This window comes from Talpa europaea (assembly GCF_964194135.1).
Source record: "Talpa europaea genome assembly, chromosome: 7".
Classification (NCBI taxonomy): Eukaryota; Metazoa; Chordata; class Mammalia; order Eulipotyphla; family Talpidae; genus Talpa; species Talpa europaea.
The window spans coordinates 2640949-2659379 of record NC_140074.1 but is presented as its reverse complement, the minus strand read 5'-3'; the positions used below and the strand labels follow the sequence as shown (position 1 = coordinate 2659379).

The 18431-nt window shown below is 56.0% G+C and overlaps 1 protein-coding gene across 6 annotated transcripts in view; it reads right to left on the bottom strand.

The window, feature by feature from the left end:
* Positions 1-18431, bottom strand: part of RAPGEF1 (Rap guanine nucleotide exchange factor 1) — a gene marked incomplete at both ends in the record, with an annotated part of 88058 nt that overhangs the window by 42800 nt on the left and 26827 nt on the right. The gene's annotated exons all lie outside the window — the stretch shown is intronic.

Sequence of the window (18431 nt, the reverse complement as noted above, 5' to 3'; positions counted from 1 at the left end):
TTACCGCTATAAAGTTACAGTAACCAAGAAAGCATAAGGGTAAGTATATAGATCCATGACCTAGAACTGAGGGTCCAGACCCCCATTCACAGGGCAAGTGAATAGTCTTTCCAACAGCTGGATAGCCCACGTGCAAAAGAATGAATCTGGGCCCTTCTCATACCATATACCAAAATTTACTCAAAATGGATCAAAGAGCTGAAAGCAAGAGTTAAAACTATAAAACTCTGAGAAGAAAATATTAGGGTATATTTTTGTGACCTTGGTTTTGGCAATGGTTTCTTAGATATGACACCAAAAGCACAAGTGATGGAAGAAAAAATGGATAGACTAGAGCTAATGGACATTAAAAACACTTGTGATGTGATGCAAATGAACCATCAAGATAGTGAAAAGCTACCAAATGGGAGGAACTATTTGCAAATCATATATCTGTTTTGCACATCTGACTTGTATACAGAAATTATAAAGAACTTTTACAACTCAACAATAAAAGACAAATAACCCAAGTGAAAATGGGCAGAGAATTTGAATAGACATTTCCCTGAGAAGATATATAAATGGGCAGCAAGCACACGACAAGATGCTGACAAGCCTAGTCAACAGGGAAACGCTGCTCAGTCACGGAACTCGCCACTTCACACCAGCAGGTATACTCAGGACAGACGACCAGCCCATGAGGGCAGGAGAAGTCAGAAGCCTCACTGCTGCTGGGACCTGGCTCAGGTGCTTTGGAAAAGCTCTGGCAGCTCCTCCAAAACCAAGCACAGTCAGCCTGTGAGCCAGCAGTTCTATTTCCAGGTGCACACCCAAGAGAGATGGAAATACATGTTCTGTGACCTGTGCACAAAAGTTGACAGCAGAATTATTTGTAATAAACAAAAAGTGGGGACCACTTAAAGGTCCCAATGCCCATGAATAAGTAGGTAATATGGTGTCGAGGCTGACGGTTGTAGGCGACAAGGAGGATGAAGCCCTGGCAGGTGGTGCCGGGGGGTAGCCAGCCTGGAGAGACCACACTCACGGGACAGGTCCAGGGCAGGCTAAGTAATCTACAGCCCAAGTCCCAGGCGGGGGTGGGGAGAGGCTGAAGAGGGGCCGCTAAGGAAGATGAGGTTTCTTTGGGTGGGAGTCAAAAATGTTCTAAAATTAGAATCTGGTGATGGCTGCACCCCTCATGGATTACTAAAAAACCGCTTTGAATTCTACACTTCAAATAGCTGCATAATGTGGGAGTTATGTCTCCATTGTAAACAGTTTTAAAGACCTCACTTCATAGTCATCCTTCCCCTCGCCATGTTCCACGGCGCTCCCCAGAGTCTGAGGCTATCTCACGCGGAGATTTATTTATGGTTTGTCTCCTCATGGGAATGCAACCCGGCCAGGCCACATCTGCACCCCCAAGCAGCACAGCAGCCAGCCAGACAAGACGGTCAGGAAGCGATGACCAAATCACCAAAATCACCTCGATGACCAAATCCACCGATGACCAAATCAACCTCCAAAATGTGCCCACGAAAAGGACTGCTGGTTTTGGTAACATCAGAAATACACAGAAAATGCTTGAAATTGGAGGTTAATCAGGGAACAAAGCACTGTCCTATCCTCCAGAAAAAGAAATCTATAGCTTTAAAATGAAAAAGCACTGCTGCTCCTTTCAATTTTTCTAGCACTTCAGTATAAAAAAATGCTCCAAATAAATGACCCAGCACTTGGCACAGAGGCCTATCACTGAGTCCATGACGTTGCTGGTGACTTAATTTGTGACTTACTAGGGCCAAAGTCCAAGGCCCCTGCAGGAGGCCCTGGGAGGCATGCGGCGGCTCTACACTCAGCTCTTGGCAACCGTCTACCATAGGAGCCGCCGCGCGCTGGGCCGGAGCGAACAGCTACACGCAGAGTCAGAGCCACACGCACAGCGTCCACCTGCTGACCAGAGCTGCGGGAAGCCCCTTTTGGACCCCAACATGGACACAGACCCATAGAAAGCCAGTGCACCTCTCTTCTCACCGGCAGCAGCTCATCTGGGGGTCAGGAGGCCTCCAGCGCCAGCCTTCCTCTGCCGGTCACCCCTGGGTTCCAAACAGGGTAATGAGAATGATGTGGCCTCTTCACCTCCCCCTCTGCTCTGCTCTTCCCGCCTCAAGGGTGGGCCCCCATACAGCCTACACTTCCTCCTTTGTGCTTGAAAGGATGTGACCCAGCTAACCTTATTCATGTGGCAGTTAAAAGGGCGTGCTGTGTGAGCAGGTGGGTTGGGGTCAAATTCTTATGTCACCTCTAAGTTGTACTTTTCCCGGGAGCGTAAATGGAAAGTGTGCTGATAACATTGTTCTCGAGAAGCTGATGTGATGCAGGAGGAATGCGCTGCTGTCAAGAATAAGGCCGGCAGCGATTGCCGCCCCCCCCTACCCCCCACCCACAGCACCCACTCGCTGCCCGCCCACAGCACCCGCTGCCCACTCAGTAGGGCGAGCTCATGAGCTGGGCAGTTGCAAGGCGGGTGAAACTGTGAGTTCTTCCTTCCCAGCTGCTTGCAGACCTTGGTCGAGTCATCCTGCAGTGCGGCCTGCAGTGCCCACTCCCCGCCTTCAGCAGCGGCCCCGCGCCTGCCTCATTCTGCTAGTCTAGTTCCTTCTTTGGTTCTAGTTCCCGTCTGTGTTGCCCTGATCAGTCCCAGCCCGCTCTGAATGAGGGTGGCTTCTGAATTCCCAAAGCTGCAGCTTCCCCAAGGCACCCCGAAAGGCAGGTGCCCGGAGGCAGATGGCTGTAGGCGCTCTGGCTTGTCCCATGACCTCCGCCCTGGCAGGGAAGATGAAAGCAGGCAAGAAAGCAGACGCATGGGGAAGTCCGGGCAGTTTGCTCGGTTTCTTTGCTTTGCTTTGGGGGTTAAAGGCCGCCAAAGACTGGCTGAGCCAACTCCTGTCTCTTCCGGTCTGATAGGCCTGAGCTGCGGCACGGGCAGGCGTGGCTGAGGACTGGCCAGACTCACACCTCTGCACTGCGACTAGGCAGAACTTGGGTGAGCAAACAAGGAGTGGAGGGCACCGGGAACCCTGCAGGTTCCTGCACGTGCCCTGGAACCAAGAGCAAAGGGACTGGAGTGCGTGCCCCGCTGTTCTCACCTGCGCTACCAGCCAGGGGCTGCCGCTCTCGGCTACCTGGGGCCGGGTTTGGCACCCAAGTCAGCATTTAAGGGAAGGACCACGTCTACCAACGAATCTCCCTCCTCAGAGCAATAAGAGCCCCAAAAGAGCCAGCTCTCGCGCACCAGACATGATAAATCAAGCAGGGAGAGCAGGTGCTCTGCCATGACAACCGCGCTCCGCTCTGGAAACAAGGGCAGCGCTAACTGGGGCAGACGGACGCGGAGGCGCCAGGCTCCTTCTTAAAACAGTGGGTCAGCAGCCCTGGTTCAGCGGACGCTTGGGGTGACTCAGACCATGCATGTGAGTGCTGATGGAGCACCAGGAGGGCCAGCGGCAGCAGGGGACGAGCACCAGGTGGCAGCCTCACATGGTGCTGCGGGTGATCTTGCCAACAGCACCGGTCACTTACACACACACACACACACACGCGCGCGCGCGCAGACACTCTTGGACACACACACACAGAAACACGTGCACACAGAACTCGTGGCCACCTGGGAGGTGCCCAGAGTCCCGGGCAGCTTCACCAACCATGCTGTCTTCCCACGTAGGAGGAAGCTATACTTCAATTTCGTATATGTGTGGTTTTAGAGACTGTCTGATACTGGAATTAAAATAAATCTGGAAAGATTCCCCACATACATATACACACTTTTTTTTTTTTTTTTTAGATTTACTTATTTATGCATACAAGAGCTGGGCTACAGACCAGAGATGTGGGGGGAGAGGACTCACCAGAGACAGAGCGGAGAGCAGAACTGGCAGACTGAGTGAAACACACTGCTGAGGGGAGCAGCGGGCAAGTCAGGAGAGGTCTGCTGTACCATGTGGGCTGCTCTCTGCCCAGGGATCGAACTAGCGCTGAAGAGGCTGCAGATTGCTTCATAGTGCCGTGCCTAACCCCTTGCGCCACCAGGGAGGCCCCCATATACACAACTTATAAAGAATTAACCCACATGTCACCGCTCTGACGTCCAGCCCTGGGGAATGTTCTGCATCTGCCTGGCCAGCAGGATGGCGTGAGGCTGCCGAGCCCCTGGAATGTGACCCACACCCCCAAGGGCCTGGGGTTCACTCATGCGTTAAGGTGGCCAGGCCCGTGGGCTCCCGCTGCTACGTCTCTGGGCAAGGATCCCAGGAATAAGGCCCCTTATTTCTCAGCCTGTCGCCCCTTGTTCTGTGACAGATCCAGGGAGATGAACTTGACACAAACGTCAGTATCCTGGAAATGCTCTCGCAGCCTGCTGCTTCACGCAATGCCGGTCTGGTATTGAGCCATGCTGCCGTGTGTGTGTGCGCGTGCGTGCATGCGTGTGTGTGTACACGTAAATGCATACACAAAGACGCATGTGCTGTGAAAGTCACACACTCTGGAAGACCAGCACTGTCTCTCTGCGACCCTGTCAGTAGACACTGGGTTGTTTCCAGTTTTTACTTTTACAAACGACGTTGCTAAGAACACGATCACGCCTGTCTCCTGGAACACACACGTGAGTTTCTGCGAGCAGACCACTGGGCTATGCAGCACACGCCGTGTTGTTTTAGAGACGGTGCCAAATGGCTCTCCTGAGCTGCAGGGCCACCAGCAAGGCCCAGGCCGCCACCCCAACTCCCGCACAGGTTTCCACAAGGCCAGGCGGGACCGAAGCAGGCGCTCTGTCCCATGGGAGGGTCACGGGCTGGCCTACCTTCTGGTGATTTGTCGAATATGTGACCCCCCCCTTCAAAGGTCTCTGGTAGAGCTGAGGAAAACAAAGCCCGGCCCACGGCTCCATGTGGCCTGACAGCAAGGCCAGTGAGGACCGCATGAGTGACCTGCCAATCACCCCTCCTGAGGGGGTGGGCAAGCACAGGTGAGCATGGCCTCTGTGTCGCCTACAGCAAGCTCCTGGGCAGTGACACCAGCCGTAGACCCACTGACCAGTGAGAACGGGGGCAAAGGGGAGGCCCAAAGCCACTCAGAGAGTCGCATCTTAACGCAGACAGAAACCCACCAGAGCCAAGCCAGATTCTCCCAAAGCAGCCTGCCAGGTGCCCGGTGTCAGCTCACACTTGCAGCATACTCAGTCAGGCCCTCCAGCAGTCACCGCCTGCGGCCGACATGTGGCACATCCACTGGCCTTTCAAATGTCACCGCAGCGGCAGCTGGGATCCCAACTTAGCAGTGCTTTCCGTCAGGGCTTAATTTTGTCCTGGGCTGGGGGAGTCTCTGAACACCAACCATACCAGGAGCTGCAAAACCAACGCCCTGCCCTCAGCCTGTCCTGGGAAACGCCGTGGCTGCCGATTCCTGGTAACCAGCAGAGCGGCCCAGTGCCAGCGCCCACAGGCCCAGCTGTCTAACTACACCTGCCTCATCCACACCCCCCTTTCCAAATGTCCCCAATAAAGGACAGCTAGATTGGAAAAGCGACTTGAAGGTATTAATAAGAACTTTGCTAAGCACAAGAATTTCAGATTCTTGTCCAGCGCTTTCCAGATCATAAAGACAAAGACACGAGTACGGGCGAAGTAGGGTTGTGGGCACGCAGGGGCCAGGCGGGCGCTGGAGTCAGCAATCTGTTGAAGCTGAGTTCGGCCATGTACTTGGACAGACTTTTCCCCTCTCTGAGCCGAGGTTCCTCACCTGCAGAACAAATGCAACCTCAGGACCGGCCTGCTCGGAGTGCTGAGGAGCAAGCGCAGCCCTGTGTGTGAAATGTGTGGCCAGGGCCGGCTAAGAGCCACTGGCCAGCAAATGGCAGCATCACCATCATGGTGACACCACCAGGCCTCTGCCTTTATGAGCAAAGGCTAAAATAATCCCAGTCTGGGCCAGTAGAAAGTCACCCGCTGCTTCGTTCCTTCACAAGTCTCCATATTAGGGACCCCCTTGTGTCACACACTGGAGACGCTGCGTGTTGAGACGGGGAAGGAACACGAGCCTGGGGTGACCAGGGCGCTCCTCACCACGATTTGCTCTTCTTTCCTGCCGGCCCAGGGGGTCTCCTGGTAATCACGACGCCGCTGAGGGTGGAGGAAATACTAACCGTGCCCTTTTTTCTTTTCTCAACAACAAAAACAAAATGACCTCGTTATAAAAATCCAAGCATTGCAAAAATATATAAAGGAGTGAAAATCCCTCCTAAGGCCACATATGGCAGAACTGAAATATTAACTTAAAAAAAAAAAAGATTTATTTATGCATACAAGAACCGGGGTACAGGCCAGAGTTGTGGGGGGTGAGAGGACTCACCAGAGACAGAGTGGGGAACAGAACAGACAGATTGACCAAAGTACACTGCTGAGGGGAGCAGCGGGCGAGTCAGGAGAGGTCTGCTGCGCCATGTGGGTAGCTCCTTGGCTGGGGATCCAACTCGTGCTGCAGTGGCTGCGGACAGCTTCATAGGTTGTGTCTTAACCACGTGCACCACCAGGGAGGCCCTTCACTTTTTTTTTTAACTTAGTACCTTGTGGGCAGTTTTCCATCATGTTCCACTGGAAGGTGGAGCAGGACATGTCCACAGCCTCCCGCCCAGCGCTTCCACCTGTGGGCCTGACCACGCCCCCCTGGTGAGCACCCTCATGCACCCGGCCTGCGCCTCTACAGTGACACAGATTCCTGGTCACAGTCAGGTCACGGGTGTGGGCACTGGAGACTTGACACCTTCCAGCTGACCTGAGCCGGGGGCAGGCCAGGGGGCTGGGCGGCCGGCACCTGCGGGAGGGAAGTGACCAGGCTCCACAGCGGACATAGCGCCCTCCTGGGAAGAACTAACATCAGATGCCGGGGGGCAGACCCGCACAAACGCGATCCCAACAGGCAGCCCAGCGGACAAGGCACCAACTCACTGGCCAGGTGGCCCCGAGCTGCGGCTCCTGCGCGCCTGAGTGGAATGAAAAGGAAAACCAGGGTCCCGAGCGCAGGTATGGAATTCCTAAACACAAACAGGCCTTTAACCAAGAACAGTCCAGAATCAGTATCTTCTCCAGACCTCGGCACTGAACACCTCAGGAAGGACCTGTGGGTAATGCAGGAATTTTTCCTGTCATCTTGGTAAAAGCAGTAAGACAGAGTCCACATAAATGTAAATAAACGTATAATCTTAACTTACCAGTAATAAATGTTTTCTAATCTCCTTTCCCCAATTGTACTGAAAAGCCAAAGAACTTAATGTAAATACAACTGTATCCTATAATTTCATTTATTATTAACTGAGACGGAATCAATGCCTTTTTGTTTAATGCCGATGATAATAATAGTGCCCATTCATAAGATTAGTCTAAGAATGAAACACAATATCCATTCAATAATCTGAGTGTCTCATCTGTGCTGTCCCTGCTTCTCTGGAGCCTCCCCAACCCCCAGCTCAGCACCTCAGGGTGCTTCCTCTTTCCTGGATTCCTTCTGCCACAGCAAGGGCCCTTGTATGTGCTCACTTGTGCCCTAAAACAACCCCAAAGTAGCTTCTGAATCACGTCAATACCATCACCACCACCTACCAGCTAAAGGCCAAACTTCTTAGCAATTCTTTTAGTCCTGATGTTACAGAGCAACCCCAATATAAAATGGGTTGCCCGACTGTGGGTCCTCACCCGCGCCCTTAAAGGGGACTTAATGCTAAACTGCAGACACACACAAAGGGTGGATAAAAGGTTTATTTACAAGGGAAGGGGAACTGGGGAAATGAATAACTCAGGGAGAAAAAGAGGGAGATAAGTTCGTAAATGCGCCCTACCCGTTTGGCGGACCTGGAATCCCAATGACCCGCCGAGTTGGTGAAAAACCGAGCACGCCATGTGGCCAAGGTGACGACCCCAGGCCACATGGCTGGTTAAATACTCAAACAGAGAACATCGTTGCTTAACTCCGCCCTCCGGTCCTCGCAACCCTCCCTTTGGGGATCGTGGGATGTGTAGTTCCCAGTGTCTTGATGGAGTGGGGGTGCAGCCCACAAAGCCTGCATGGAGTTTGCTCAGGACACCCTTTCCCCCTCACAGTTGGACTGTGTGCGATGAAAGAGGTAAAGAGTTACAATTACAGTGTGAACGATGCTCAGGTATTTTCTGTGTGGTTTGTAAATGCCATTCCCCATGGAAGGGAACAAACACTCCCTAAAGAAATAGGGATTTCTGGGCTGATTTTCTTGGAGAAATGGGGTAGGGAAAGGAGAAGGTGAGTCTAAGGATCAATGCCTTTAAAACAGGTAATTGCTGGGCCTCCCCTGGTGGTGCAGAGGTTGAGCGCTGGGCTGTGAAGCTGCCCACAGCCTCTGCAGCGCCGGTTCGATCCCCGGCCTCCGGGTGAGGGTCCCACATGGCGCGCAGACTTCTCCTGCCACTCGCTGCTCCCCTCAGCAGTGTATTGCGTCACTCTGCCTGTTCTGTTCCCGGCTCTGGCTCTGGTGAGTTCTCTCACCCTCCGGCGCTTCTGACTGTACCCAGTGCTTGTATAAATAAATAAATAAACCTTTTTTTTTTTTTAATAAATAAATAAATAAATAAATAAAACAGGTAATTGCTTATATTATCACTTGATACATAGTTATGGCCATTTGTTTCTAGTGATATTCAATTTCAGGAATTTTTTTCCCCCCAAGGATATTTTCGAATAAAACACTTATACAGTTGGAAAGTCTTTTTGCGGAAATCAGTAACATTCCACCCTACTTCTTCTTCCTCACGCATAGACAGGAGCCCTGGAGGGAGCCTGAGTGAGGCAGGGAGAGCTGAGTGTGAGGTAGGACACGGGCGGCGTCTGGAGGTGTGCACTCGGGATGTGTTGGCATATGGGGTGACTCGGAGCTGAGAGACCAGACTAGACCCCCTAAGGGACCAGCGCAGAAGAAAGGAGGCGCCGGCCACTGGATTGCTGAGTGGTCTCTGTACTCAAGCCCCGGGGACCCCCGCAAAGTCCGGCCGGCAACTCAAACTCAAGTCCAACACTGTTTTCCTGTGACTCCCTCCTCAAACCCGCCCTCACCACCTGGGTAAACAGGAAGCTTTGTCCTTCCAGTAGCTCAGTCAAAATTCCTGACTGCTCTTTCGGCCATGTCCATCACCCAGTCCTTCCTCAGATTTTGTCCGTTCTACTGTAAGAGTATATTCAGAACCGCCACCGCCGACGTCTCCCCTCGGCTCCCACCACCGCGTCCTAGTGGGGTCCCGCTCCCTGCCCTCGTGCAAGGACTTCTCAGCCCAGCCTTGTAAAACAAGTCCTGCTAAGAGCACTCTGCTGGACCCTCCCTCCCTCCGTGGCTGCCCAACAGAAACACAACTCCAGTCACTAAGGAATATAAAATCATCTTTCAGTTAACCCAGTCTGTCCACACATTAATTGCAACGTGCGATTAATGGGAAAACTGTGTCTTCAGAAGCTGGTGAGTCTCAGGCCTGCAGCTCCAGGCTGGCCTCGCCCCCCAGGAGGGCAGGCCGACACCGCAGGCCCACTCTGGAGCGCGTGGGTTGGGTGCGCCAGCTCCAGTGCCCTGTGCTTCAGGTTGCCTGGCCTCTGCGCCAAGGGAGGGTGAAAGCAGGGGACCCCTTGCCCTCAGCCTGGCCTCAGGGGCAGCTCATGAGACTTCCTGCGACATCTTCTCTCATCCTAACCAGTGCTGAAAGAGGTCAGTGGGGGGCTGGGCAAGATGTGGGGGTGCAGGAGCAGAGAAAGTGCTGGTAGCCAGTTTCCCTGATGCAAATGGATTTTCTTTCTTTTTAAAACTATGTTTATTGGGCCTCCCCAGTGGTGCAAGGTAACAGTGGCAGCACTAGGAAACTATTCCCAGCAGGGGAGCCGACCCACAGGGCAGCAGACCTCTCCTGTCTTCCCCTGCTCCCCTCAGCAGTGTATTTCAGTGGATCCACCTGTTCTGCTCCCCACTCTGTCTCTGGTGAATCCTCTCCTCCCCACAGCTCTGGGCTGCACCCAAATTCTTGTAGGCATAAATAAATCTTTTAAAAAATCATGTTTATTGAAGTAAGTTGGTCTACAACTCTGCGTGCTTCTGTGCTTTTGGGCCAAGGTCCCACAAATGTGTTATCACAGCCACCAGCAGAGCTCGATGCCCTGCCCCACACAGTGCCCTGGGGCCCCACCCCTTGGCTGCCTCCCCTCCCCTGTGGTCACCTTAGCTCTGCAGTCAGATTTCAAGGGTCAGGTTTGTTTCTGTCTGTGCTTTGCTTTGTTTTGTCTATTCCATGTGTGCAAATGCATTTCCCGGGAGCAGGCTGGCTGCAGGTGGACAGACTAGCACCACGCTGTGTGCACTTACCCCCACCCCCTTCACATGTGCACTGAGTCAGTCTGACTCTGGGGCCTCACTTTTCTCCTGCGTGAAATGGGAACAGCTGTCGTGAGGAAGAACAAAGCGCCCATGTGGAGTCACTTAGCACAGGGGCTGGAGTTGAGTGAACGTTAGGTATGTGACCCTGCACCCAGATGTTTCCGAGATGACTGCTACCACGTCCAGTGGCTAACCATTTTTTTTTTTTTTTTGACAGTGGAATTTAAAAACAGAGAAGATAACGCTCCATTGAGCAGGCATTCCCAAGACTTGAGCAATTTTCTACGTGTCATACTTTCGTTAAAAAATAAGTTACTTTAATTGAAAGTAAAGCAGAGTTGAGGAGTTGGATTCTGGGGGACACTGTCTGGGCTGCTAGATCCAGCTTGACCTGAAGTTCAACTGCCTGTCAACTTCCAACACTATGGAGAAGAGCAGCAGACGGGAAGCCAATAACAAAGTATCTAATGGGGTTCACAGCAAAGTCACGGTCGCCACCCAGTCAATTCTTTGCTGGTGAACAGGGCAAACAGGTGACTTCCTGGGGAGCCTCTCGCCCCCCACCCACTGGCGGGCCCTGAGCAAATCCACAGAAGAGTCTTTCCTATTCTAAAACTGTCATCACGCGACCGACAGCCCCGAGGAGACCGTGACGGGGCCCCAGAACGAGAGCGGCTTCCCTCTCGGAGCCAGTCAGGTGACTAAGTCCACAGCGCCTGGCTTTTTGTTTGTTTTGGTTTTATTGAGGTATAATGACACATAACATCATATTAGTTTCAGGTGTAAATCAGTGATTCAATATTTGTATATATTGTGAAACGATCACCACAATGTCGAGTTAGCGTCTGTCACCACACAGAGTTACAAAAAATGTCTGGTGACAAGACCTTTTAAGCTCTGCTCTCTAAGCAGCTCCTACTATACAGTGTTAGTAGCAGGTCGTTTTTAAGCTCCCACAGGAGGTGGGCCTGTGTGGGGAGGGTGCAGAGCACCCCTGATGCTCAGCCAACCCCGGGAGGGACGTGTCCTCGCTGCCGTTTGACAGTCCCGGGGGTACAGCCCCTGCCCACCCCCTTGTCACAGACGCGGGCAGCCCTGACACGTGCCACCAGCCACTCAAGGTCAGTCTGTCCCCAGGGAGGCCTCCTCCCCGGGAAGGATTCTTTTCCATTACTGTTTGGAACTGACCCAGGGATTCTTAAAGCCACAGCTCTACAGGCTTCCAGAGATGAGGACGTGAGCGTCCATTTCTGCAGCTACACTGAGCGGGGTGAGGCGAGAGCTGCGCTCCGCATCGCATTGTGAATGAGCACACCAGCCTGCGGGCAGGGGCAGGCGGGGCAGGCGGGGCAGGCGCATCACCAGCCAGGATGCTGGCCAGGGCAGGAAGCGCGTCCACCCTGACCTTTGTCCTTTAGGTGGGGTTGTTTGGAGCCGCCTCTGTCCCTCAAAGGAACTTGCGCCAAAGCTGGGAGCCCTGCCAGTTCAGACTTCAAACAATGCTCCTTAGGGGCCGCGGAGGCGACCCCGCAGCACTGGGTCACCAGCAAGGCGGCCGAGGGGGCTCATGGGGGCCGGGCGCAGGGGCAGGGCCCCCCGCTGAGGGCAGTGGAGGCTGCACAGGCAGCAGCCTGGCCCACCTCGGTCCTGCTCAGGGCCGAGAACTCTGTTGGCCAGGCCACCCTCTGGCTCCCGGAGGGAAAGAACACTTGGTCAGTGAGCGCACAGCCCTGTGTTTATTTCCCAGGCAACAGGGAGGGGCTGGGAGCACACTGGGAGCACGGCCCCGGGCGCTGGCGACTCTGCAGAGAGCTCACGAGGCAGGGAAGAGAGCGAAGGGCCCTGGGCCCAAGGTCTGTCCCTTGCCGTCACCTCAGCTGGAGACAGCCCAGGCCGCTCCCCACACCGCAGCCTCGTCCGTCCCGTCCCACACACGGTGAGCTCCTGCGAGGGCCGGGTTGGGAAGCTGGGGTGGCTCCTCCCTCCCACCCCGGGGCCAGGGAGACCCTCAGTCTCTGCACGTGGAAGGCTCAGGGGTGGGGACAGCCCGGCCAAGCACGGTGTCCAGCATGATGGGAGAGGGCTGGGAGTGCCAAGGGTCTTGCGGCTGCTCTCTGGTGAGGGTTTCTCCGCGGACGCTGCCCCTTTGGTTCTGCCTCTCAAATACTCTCAAATGTTCATGACAGGAGGCCTGTTCTGGCAAGAACAGCTATTATGTACCACACCCAGACATACTGGGGGAATCAAGCCCCGCCCTGCTCAACTCAGTCAGAATCAAGTGCCAATCGAGCCCTGTCTCTCCGCGGTGAAGGCCGAGGTGGTCCCGGCTGCCCAGCCTCAGCCAGGCGTCAAGTGAGGGGCGGGGCCCTCAGTTCCCCGCCATGTGAGCTTGAGAAGAGCTGCTGAGTCTCCTGATGAGGGGGTAGAGGCAGAGGCTGGGGGTTGAGCTGCCCGCAGGACCCGGGCCCCCTTCCTTGCAAGGGCTGGGAAAGCAAAGCCCCACCGACCTCCTGGTCCCTTCTCCCCTCGCGAGACAGGTCGACGGGGAGTGCCCACGCGAGCTGGCCAGAGGCGGAGGCAGCGCACCAGGGCCGAAGCCGCACACCCACTCTCTGCGGGCGAGTGACTCATGGCCGCTTAAGTCTAACGGGACCCCCAAAACTCTGCACTAGAACCAGAAGTCACACTGGCTGAGCAAAGGCAGAGCTTCACTGGCTGAGAGCCCAACTCAACCTGCCTCCTTTCTGGCCAGCGATCTGGGTCCCTGAGCGAGCAAAGGGAGCACTGGGAGACACCGCGGAGCTGCCCCGGGCCCACGCGGGGACCCCAGGGGCCTGCCTGCTTGGCCCACAGCGCCCGGCGGGGCGGGGGCGGGCGACCGTCTCCCAGCTCAGCAGTGGGAGGGGCGGGCAGGCACCCGGGCAGGCTGGAAGCAGGCAGGCACTGGCCCTCTGTCCCTGCGGGCGTCTCATTCCCTCGGGGGCAGCCCACCGACCACTGGCCGGCACTTGGGGCAGGGGCTGTGTCCCACCCCACCCCTGAGGCCGGCCCCCTTCGCCTTGCTAAGCCAGAGGCTAGAACCGCCCTTTAGGAGACTATTCACGGCTTTGATCGCCAGGGAAGCAAGTCCCCACAAGAGCAGGAGAAGAGGCGTCCAGGCGAGTTCTGCTGGTAAAAGTGAGCCACACCCTCGGAGAAGGCCAGGAGCAGACAGCACATCAAAGGCCGCACATCACTGGCCTCAGGGCAGCGGCCAGTCAGACACCAGGGGTCAGCCTGTGGGCGATGGAGGACCCGAGACACCTTTACACAGTCCATAAGAAACAGCTGCGGAAGAGCAAGAACCCCAGTTACGGCGGGAGCCATCCCCCTGGGAAGCCCTGGACGGGCCCCAATTCACAAGAGTCCACACCTTTAGTCTGTGATGCGCGGCGGACGGCCTCAGAGGGTGCTTTCCCAGCGTCGGCCACCCCCGTTCTGGACATGGGATGCAGCTAAATCACACTCCTTGAACTCCAACTCTCCCTTGAGAACTCGCCAAAAATCCACTCCCACCCAGGAAGTGCCTTCAGGGAAAATTCAGTGGCTTCATCCTAGAACCCCAGATCAGGAAATGGCTAGGTTTTCCTGGGAAGGACCCTCTTCTCTCTTGTTCCCCCTTGGCAGCTGCAGCCTCGGGGTCCCCTCGTGGGGCTGCTCTAGGTTGAAGGACCAGCCTTCCCGCGGCTGGTGGTCTCTGAGCCCGTGTGCGGCCTCCGCCTCGGCACGCGGCAGGAAAGCACACGCAGGAGGGCAGTGGAGTGGGAGAAGGTGCTGCCCAGGGCGACAGTGTGGGCGCAGCCCAGGCACCGGCCACCCCCAGCACTGGGGGAGCTCCGTGCTGAGCTCTGACGAGTGCCCAGGCTGGGCATTGGTGCCTAGGGAACCCCTGCCCTCGAGGGGCTTACGGGCTAGCAAGGCCACACACCAGGCTCCCACACTTCGTGGAGCAAGGCGGATGAGGACGAGGGCAATCCAGGAGGATTCGTGAGGCGCCAAGGCCTAATATCACACCATGAACCCTAAGTCAGTGAGGCCCTTCTCCCGGGATGGACACGGCAGTGGAGAAACCCCAGCCCTGGGACAAAGGGGAGCTGCTGCAGGTCAGGGGTCATGTAGGGGTGGGCCAGACCCTAACATGGTCTTCACCCAAGTCACCCCAATACCTGCCCTGGCTCTGGATCATGCACCTGCTGCCAGGAACCAGCAGGGGGGCACTTCCAAGGGGGAGGTGATCAGCCCCTTTCAGGCCCTGTGACCACAAACCACAGTAAGAGACATCAGTCTATTTTGTGATCAAGCACGCAGAGAATACCGGAAATCAAAAGCTCTGATCCACTGACCCGAGCGTCCCCAGGCCTTCCACAGTGGAGGATGAAGGGCTTGAGGTGGGGGCAGAGGGCAGCCGCATCACGACCTGCAGCTGGTCAGGCGGCCAGTGCTCCCCCACCATGGCCAGGTGCATCACGGCCTCTGGGAAGGGGCCAGGGACCGGGGCTCTAGCCTGCCCAAGTTTGAGAACAAAGATCTGGAGCAAGAGGCAAGGCTGTGAAGTTCCGAGTCCTGGGCTGGTTCCCAAAGACCTACTGCGTGCAGAGCGCCGGGGACAACAGACACACCTCATCAAGACCCTGAGCTCCATCATCACTCTTCTCTTTGAACGCTGTGCTGGTTCATAATCGGCTGTAACATTTGCTTAGCACCTATTTTGTGCTGGAAAAAAAAAGTGGTTTTGCCCCAAGCAGCTGCTCGAAGGCAGTGGTTCTCCAGGGGAAAAGGGGTGAAGGGGTGTGTGGGTGGTTGGGGTCTGGCCTGGGTCTGGTTCCACTGCTGCCCCCAGGCAGGGAGTTAGCGGCTTCCTCGGTGGAAGTGAGTCACCTTGATCCTCGGAGCACATTCTAAGAGCGCAACCGGGTCTACACTCATGACGGAAAACCCTGAATTTTCTAAACAGGAAAACAAAAGCAAGTGGGTAGGACTTTACATCCCAAGCGCTGGTCCCTGCCCCCAGATCTGTTAAGAGAGCAGGACGTACCTATCTCCTCGGCTGAGGTTGTGTGGGGGCTACAAAAACCCCTGCTTGGGAGGGACGAGGTGGGCGGCAGGAGAGTCTGATCGTGATCAGCCAGAACTCTCCAGGGGCCGCCCGGCAGCCGTGAAGATCGTGTCACTGGGTCTCCTTCCACGATGGCCGCCACGGCCCTCAGCGCCCAAGAGCTGGTGTCCACCGCCACCCAGTCCTCAGAACGAAGGCGCCTTCGTAACGAAAGCATGCAGCTCCCGAGAAGCCGGAGGATGTGCTGGACACGCTCGGCCTGCAATAGGCCTGAGCAGCAGGAGGCCGGCGCGTGTCCCGAGGCCACCTTCTGGCTCCAAACTTTACAAACCGAAGCTGCGCCGCAGAGCAGGGATCGAAATACATTCAGTTTCTTTATAATAATATTTTTGCATTCTTTGTGGTGGAGGCTGAAAGTAGTGTTTTGAAATTTTTCATCAAAACAAAAATATTAGCACAGCACTACGTGTCCTGAAGTCAGCTCAAGTCCGCGGCCTCAAACGGGGCCGAACTTTATCCTCAACATCACTTCCGAGGGCGATGAACCCAAGCGGCCGTGGAGAGGCGGCTCTGGAATGCTGCGTCTGGCTCCACAGCTCTGACCCCTCACCCAGAGGAGACGGCTCCTTGGTGCAAGCCCATGCTCCACGCTCCTGCTCGGGCTCTGGCCGATTCCCCAAGGGCAGGAGGGCCCCCAGGTGGGCCCGCCCCCAGGTGCAAGCAGCCCAAGGCTCCTTGGGTCAGAGGGGACCTGGCTCCTGCCCGACTTGCCCCAGAACGGCCTCAGCCAGGTGACACTCAGTCACTCTGTGGGCCTGGGTGTGGTGGGAGTCGGCGCCCACCTGCCGGGCCAGGGTAGCCTCAATAGGGCCCAATGCGGGGAGGGCGCCCTACACGTGCGGTCCCATCTGGGTGACTGCCCATCAGGGGAGACCCTCTGCCACCTTCCCTTGGACCCCTTCAGGGGAAGGCACCCCACGGAGAAGGAGGTCTGCAGGGAGGGACTGCACCTCTCCAGCCCTGAGCCTTGGGCCGGGCGCAGAGGTGAGCGAGGCACACCTGGCACCACCAGCCCTTGCAGGAGCAGACCTCTAACACACCGACAGGGGCCAAGGTCCTCGCCAGGCCTGGGGGGAGGGCGTGGCCTCCAGAAGGTGAGCGCTGGAGGCTGGGCGGGTTCCCAGAGGCAGATGGACGGACAAGAGGAGCAAATGCAAATTCATGGTGCGCTGCAGGGAACGCGGATAGGGAATGGACAGTAAGACATAAAGGGCGCCCAGTTCAATCCCTGGCCAGGGAGCTACCCACATGGCGCAGCAGACCTCTCCTGTCTCCCCGCTGTTCCCCTCAGCAGTGTGTCTCAATGGATCTGCCCGTTCTGTCCCCACTCTGTCTCTGGGGAACCCTCTCACCCGCCGCAGCTCTGGCCTGTACCCCAGTTCTTGTATGCATAAATAAATCTTTAAAAAAAAAACCAGGTGCCCAGAGGGGTCTTGAAAGCCTCTTTCCATAGCAGCGGCGGCACCTGGCCCTGTGAGGAAGTGGGTTTCGGCTGAGGCCTGACCACGCGCTGCAGCTGGTCAGACTTGTGTTTTCTTTGTTGGGGGGCTGGGGTTCTGTACGGGGGCAGTGGAAAGAACACGTCTGGGGGCCCGGGCCCAGCGGGCACCGGCGCGCTGTGGAGGAGGCCCTGCAGATGGAGGCGGCCAGGGCCCACACTGCCTGTGCTTCCGGTGGGGAGAGAAGCCGGCCACCCACAGCAGCTTTCCTTTCACCAGGAGCTTCCGACCAGGGTGCGCAAGGAGCGGGAGGGCAGCTCTAGCTTTGGTGCTGGTGCTGCCACGAATCAGTCTGTCAGTGAGGCCAAGCACAATTTCTCCAGCTCTCCTCATGTGGAGAACAAGGGCAACGCGCCTAGGTCAGAGGTCCCCACGGCGTGGTCACGAGCCACCGGTGGCCATCTGGGGTCTGTTAGCATGCAAACTCCTGGGTCTGGAGCCAGCCTGGCAATCGCCCCCAGTGACGCCAGCACACGCCCGTGTGAGGCACCGGCCTGGCAGAGCCCCCTCTTTGGCATTTCAAGAACCCCCCTCCCCCCTTCCCCTGCCACCACACCTCGGGCTCCGCTGGCTCAGCACTCAATCACGAGGTGTCCACTGTGTGGGGTGTGGGGCTCCAGGGGCAGGCCTGTGCCCACCGGGGGCTGCTGGCCGGTCACTGGGGAAGCGGCACCACAGTGCTGGCCGGCTGCCTTCCTCTGTGGCCGTGTTCTTCCTCCAAAACTTACTCCTCCAAAACAAAAGGTGATTGAGTCACTATTGGTGAAGAAAGAGACTATGTGTATCCAATTAAAATAGGCACAGAAAGCCGGCTGGAAAAATTCTAGAACTACAGAAAGGAGCAACACAGATAACATTTCTCTCCTGAGCTATTTTAGTGACTCTCGGGGCTCACGAGCCTGGAATAACGGAATGTTATTCGAGCCATTAAATAAACACCGAGTGACATTTTTAGCAGTCCATTTTGCTTCAGGAGGTACATACAGGAAATGCAAAAGCAAAAACAAAAGTAAGATGCCCTAGCCTAAGAGGAAAGACACAAACGACCATAACATTAAAAACAGCTAAAATTAGCCGCTGCCTTAAACCCCGGGCCGCCGAGACCTTTTCTTCCTCTCCCTCCGTCCAGGCGACAGAGGGCAAAGAAAACACACGGGAAGCAGGCAAGCTGTCTGCCCGCCCCACGCCAGCTCGAAGCAGACGCTCCCCAGTCAGAGCAAGTCGTGGACGTGACCCTTTGGGTAGAAAAGAAACCGGGGTTCCCGTCCAGAGCACGGGGTGGCAGGCCCTGTCCCCGTCAGTGCAGAGGATGCCCCTGGAGAGCAGGCCCAGCCACTTGGCCGTGAGCAGGGTCGGAGCGAGTCAG